At 40.3% G+C, this 6,141-nt stretch overlaps 1 protein-coding gene across 2 annotated transcripts in view; it reads left to right on the forward strand.

Annotated features, from left to right (window-relative positions):
* Positions 1–6,141, forward strand: part of arhgef1a (Rho guanine nucleotide exchange factor (GEF) 1a) — a 111,735-nt gene that overhangs the window by 14,233 nt on the left and 91,361 nt on the right. The window lies entirely within an intron of this gene.

Below are 6,141 nucleotides of genomic sequence, written 5' to 3' on the forward strand. Positions count from 1 at the left end.
TTCCACAGCCGAGGGGCTTGATGGCTAAAAGCTCTGGCTCCTACTCTACTTTTAGAGAATTTAGGGACGACAAGTAGGCTTGAATTCTGGGAGCGGAGTGCTCTAGTGGGTTTATAAGGTATTAACAGCTCTTTAAGGTATAAAGGCGCTATATTATTAAGGGCCTTGAAGGTGAGGAGGAGAATTTTAAATTCTATTCTAGATTTAACTGGAAGCCAGTGTAGCGATGCTAATATTGGAGAAATGTGCTCTCTTCTCTTTGTTCTCGTCAGGACACGTGCTGCAGCATTTTGGACAAGCTGTAGAGTCTTTAACGACTTCCTGCTGGAGCCTGATAATAATGAATTACAATAGTCCAGTCTCGATGTAACAAAGGCGTGGACTAGTTTTTCTGCATCTTTTTGTGAAAGGACATGTCTAATTTTTGAAATATTACGCAAGTGGAAAAAAGCGGTCCTAGAAATTTGTTTTAAGTGACTATTAAAGGATAAATCAGGATCGAAGATCACTCCCAAGTTCCTGACTGTTTCATTGGAAGCAAGGGCAATGTCGTCTAGCGCAGCTATATCATTAGATAATGCATCTCTAAGGTGTTTGGGGCCAAGTATTATAACCTCTGTTTTGTCTGAGTTTAATAAGAGAAAATTGCGGGTCATCCAGGTTTTTATGTCCTTGAGACATGTTCGAAGTTTAGTTAATTGATTACTTTGTTCAGGTTTTATTGACAAATATAACTGGGTGTCATCCGCATAGCAGTGGAAATTTACCGAGTGTGTCCTGATAATGTTTCCTAGTGGAAGCATATATAATGAGAATAAAATTGGGCCGAGCACAGAGCCCTGTGGAACACCATGATTAACTTTGGTGCGCACAGATGACTCATCATTAATTTGCACAAATTGGGAGCGATCAGAAAAATACGATTTAAACCAGTTAAGGGCGGTTCCATTAATGTTAATTAACTGTTTTAGTCTTTGTAATAAAATTTGATGGTCAATTGTGTCGAATGCTGCACTGAGATCTAACAGAACGAGGACAGACACAAGTCCCTGATCTGAGGCTATTAAAAGGTCATTAGTGACTTTTGCCAAGGCTGTCTCTGTACTGTGATTGGCTCTAAACCCCGATTGAAAGTCTTCATATATATTATTTTCCTGGAGAAACTCACACAGCTGATTGGCTACCACTTTTTCTAAGATTTTAGAAATGAAGGAGAGGTTAGATATTGGTCTGTAATTGGCTAAAACCTCTGGGTCTAGGGTGGGTTTTTTGAGTAGGGGTTTGATGACAGCTATTTTAAAAGACTGTGGTACATAACCTGATGATAATGACAGATTGATAATGTTAAGTAACGAACTATCAATTAGGGGCAGAATGTCTTTAAGTAAGTTGGTAGGAATGGGATCTAAGATACAGGTTGTTGGTTTAGAACCTGAGATTAATTTGGTAAACTGATCACGGGTGATCAGAGAGAAGCTGTCTAAGTAATGGGTAGGATTCTCAGCCGTTTCTGAGATCTCTGTTGTTGGGAGGGTATTAGTGCCAATTGAGGGCAGGAGATGGTTGATTTTATTTCTAATAGTTTGAATTTTATCATTAAAAAAGGTCATAAAGATATTGCTATTTAGGGATGGAGGAATACTGGGTTCGGTGGAGGTGTGACTCTCTGTCAGCCTGGCTACAGTGCAGAAGAGAAACCTGGGGTTATTTTTATTCTCTTCTATTAGTTTTGAATAGTAGGCGGCTCTTACTTTGTGGAGAGCCTTTTTATATTCTTTAACACTATTCTTCCAGTCTATGAGGTTTTCAACATTGTTGCTGGAGCGCCACTTCCTTTCTAGTTTTCTTGATAATTGTTTTAACTCATTTGTCTGGGAATTATACCACGGAGCTAATTTACTATGTTTGACATTTTTCTTTTTTAGAGGCGCTATTGAGTCTAATGTTAATCGTAATGAGTCTGCAGAGCTATCGACGAGGTGGTCGATCTCAATGGAGCTCAGGGTTTTAAAGAATTTGTTGTTTATATCTACTGCTAATACGGGTTTAAATGTAATTGGGATTATTTCCTTAAATTTAGCTACAGCACTATCAGGTAGACATCTAGAAAATGAATTTTTTATTAGTGGCATATATTCAGTTATTGAAAAATCAAAGGTTATTAAATTATGGTCTGATAGAACTGGATTGCGCGGAAGTACTGTTAAATTTTCAATTGCGACACCGTACGATAATACAAGGTCAAGTGTGTGGTTACCACAATGAGTAGGTTTGTGCACACACTGACTGAAACCAATAGAGTCTAGTATTGAAATAAATGCTACGCTAAGGCAATCTTTATTATTATCAACATGAATATTAAAGTCACCAACAATAATAATTTTATCGGTCTTTAGGACTAAGTTTGATAAAAACTCAGGGAATTCCTTTAAAAATTCAGTATAAGCCCTGGGAGCACGGTAAACTACGGCAAATATGATTGGCTGTTGGTGGTTCCTTGATTGGCGTGGAAGACTAAGAACCAGACATTCAAATGACTTGTAGCTGAGTTTAGGTTTAGGATTAATTGATAGACTGGAGTTAAAAATAGCAGCAACTCCACCTCCTCGCCCAATTTCTCTAGGAACCTGTGAATTGATATGACTGGGGGGAGTAGATTCATTTAGACTGACATAATCATCAGGATGCAGCCACGTCTCAGTGAGGGACAATAAATCTATGTTGTAATCAGAGACTATTTCATTAACTAAAAGAGCCTTTTTTTCCAGTGATCTAATGTTTAAAAGACCACATTTAAAAGTCTGGGTTTCCTGTATTGTTTCAGAGGTTGTTTTAATTTGTATTAAATTTTTGTGTGGAGTTCTCGTTCTATTATTGTTTAATTTCAATAATTTAATCGGACGGTGAACAGACACAATCTCTATGGGGTTTTGTGACTGATCCAGAGGGAGCGCAGAGAAGTTTTTAGCACTGCAGCTCTGCTTCCTGGTCCCAACTATGGGTTGTCATGTTATAGACTTAGTAATATTCCTAGATAAGAGAGCTGCTCCATCCCAAGTGGGATGAACGCCGTCTCTCCTAACAAGACCAGGTTTTCTCAAAAAAGTTAGCCAATTATCTATAAAGCCCACGCCGTTTACAGGACACCACTTCGACAGCCAGCGGTTAAAAGACAACATGCGGCTAAACATGTCATCACCTGTTGTGTTAGGGAGCGGGCCAGAGAAAACTACTGTGTCCGACATCGTTTTAGCAAAAGCACACACCGACTCAACATTCAATTTAGTGACCTCCGACATACGAAGCCGGGAGTCGTTGCTGCCGACGTGAATTACGATTTTATTGTATTTACCTTTTTTAGATTTAGCCATTAACTTAAGTTTAGATTCGATGTCGCCGGCTCTGGCCCCTGGGATACAATTAACTATGGTCGCTGGTGTCGCTAACCTGACGTTTCTCAGAACCGAGTCGCCAATAATCAGAGTTTGTTTATCAGCGGGTGCCTCGCTGAGTGGAGAGAATCTATTTGAAACGTGAGCTGGTGGCTCTTTAATCGTGGGCTTTCTAAGTCTAGCACTATGCCCCCTCTGGAACGTCACCCATCTGCCCTGGGCTCCCGGCTGCAAGGGACTAGTCTGGGGACTGCTCGTTAAGGCTAAGCTACGTGCTAAGCTAGGTGGCTCCGCGGCTAGCGGGAGCCGGCTAACTACAGCTAACGGAGTTTCTAAGCTGCTGAGCCGAGCTTCTAAGTCGCTAAGCCTCGCCTCCATCGCTATCAACACACTACATTTATTACATGTACCACTACTGTTAAGGGAGGCAGAGGAGTAGGTAAACATTAGACACTCGGAGCAAGAGAGAGCAGTAGAGCAACAGGGAGAGAGAGAAGACATCGCTGCTATATAGCTACGAAGGTGAGCTCAGACAGAACACAGAATCACTAAGCACGAAAGAATAAGCGTTGGTATGTGCGAGTGTTTAACTACAGACCGGTGATTTTAGCCGTAGTGCTACAGGGAAACAGTTGTGTTTAGCAGCGGAGCTAATTCGCAGAGCGACCACCACCAGTGGCAAGAAAACAGGAAATGACGCAGCACGCTTACCGTAACAGGAAATGACCCCTGTTACGGTTGCACTTATGTCTATTGCACATAAGTGCAATAGATGTCAAGTGTAAAGGAGAACCTCAGAAAGATAAAGGGTTTAGCAGCATTGATAAGGGTAAACATTTTGAAGCATAACTGAAGGTCAATGAATTGATCGATTATTGTCATTAATGGTCAAGTATCTGAGGAGAAATACTATGTATCAAGCAGTCCGGCTGCAATCATATGGGTTAGGATTAGGGTCTATGGTCAGAAGCCAGCAAGATGATGGTCTACCATCTAGATCGGATGCTACTATAGTCCACATTGTCCATTGCCGCTATTAGGATCCACAATCAGCTGCCACCTCATTCGTGGTACACCATCATTATCAGATGCCAACACGATACAGAATCCGCCATACTGGATCCACCACTACGATCTCTGATACGCGATCCACAGATCGTGATGTGGCCACAGCTGCGGCCCTGGGTCTGCGGATGATCCTGGTACTTTAGTTTCTGTTTGTTGAAAGTCTTGCACAGGTCATTTGGAAGATTTTATAAATATGCGGACAACTGATTTGAACCTGTGTTGCTGCCCAGAGCAAAGCCTGAAATCACAAAGGTGCTGAGGAGGAGATGCCTGTAGAGCTGGAGCTAAACTGAAGGCAAATAGTAGGAAACATAAATTCAAGGTTTCTGTGCTGAGCCAGAAAAGAGCCTCGGTCCACTTCCAAATGTTATTTGTGTAGCCTATATTCACAAATCACAATTTATCTGATCCTCTAACGACATCCTCTGCCCTCATCAAGAGTAAGGAAAAACGACCTACAAAAAAATATTTTAAAGGGGGAAAAAAAACATAGAAACCACTGGGGGGAACCAAAATCGCGTATTAATTTGAATGTATTTAGTTAATTAAAGGAATGTTTAATACTGTATTGTAAGTCCAATGTGTGCTTGGTTATATAGACATGTTTATGTCAATGCTCGCAAACAGAAAAGCAAAGCCACAAGCAACATTCATTAAAATATGATGTATCGGCCACTGTTTTGTTGTTCTGCTTTAAGTTAGCGCTAGCATTAGCTGGGAGAGCAGAGCCATATACAATGACGTCATGACGTGGCTATTTGAATTGCAACGGCCTGTGGAAAATTAAATGCGGAAAAGGGATATTTGAAATAGTTTACAATTAAGTTTAAGGGGGGGGGGGGACAATTTTATCCTATTTAAACATCAGGGGGATATTTCAACAAAATAAGAATATTTACAACATTGATTAGAAAAAATCAGTGTGTAACATATAGCAAAGTAAAACAAAGTTTTTGTCAGTAATGGTAGAGTATGTGAGTAGACACATTTTATGACATTAACAAGCCATCCATGATCAGCACCTAAAATAATAATTCAGCTACCACCTCGATCAGAAATTACCTCAACAATCAGATGCCACAATATTCCACAATCCGTCATCATAATCCTGTCTGAGTTTAAGGAGAAGATGAACCCAAAAATGCAGAAGCAAATAAAGTTGTAAAATAAAAAGTTAAATTTACAGTTAAAAATATTCCACAAACGGATACATTACTTGGAGAAAAAAGACTCAAAAGGCTAAACTAAAAAACAAAATCAGTATAAAATAAGAAGACACCGGAAACATTGAGAAGATACTAGAGAGCAAAAAAGCATGACAAACCATCAACGTGGGAAAGTCAAATGACGCGAGGTGACAATCACGAACGGACAATGACAAAGGACAGCACAGACAGTGAGAATAATTATATCTAAAAGATGCTTACCCTTCATTCACCTTTGGTGAATGTAGCCTTGGCCAGGAAGAGTTGATCTTATCAGGTAGTGTCCAACGTTCATTGCAGTCTTTCAAAAGGTCCTGGTATTTGGCACTCTTCCTTTCAAGGCTCGGTTGCAACCTTCTACCCAAAGGACTGTAAGTTCAATCAGGATGATCTTCTTCGCCTCTTCCCTAAAACACTTTGCTCATGTCCTAGGTGTTTTCTACAGAAGTGGTAGCTTGCTGTGTAAACCATGTACT

Source organism: Platichthys flesus, chromosome 17, assembly GCF_949316205.1.
Source record: "Platichthys flesus chromosome 17, fPlaFle2.1, whole genome shotgun sequence".
In the NCBI taxonomy this organism is placed as follows: domain Eukaryota; kingdom Metazoa; phylum Chordata; class Actinopteri; order Pleuronectiformes; family Pleuronectidae; genus Platichthys; species Platichthys flesus.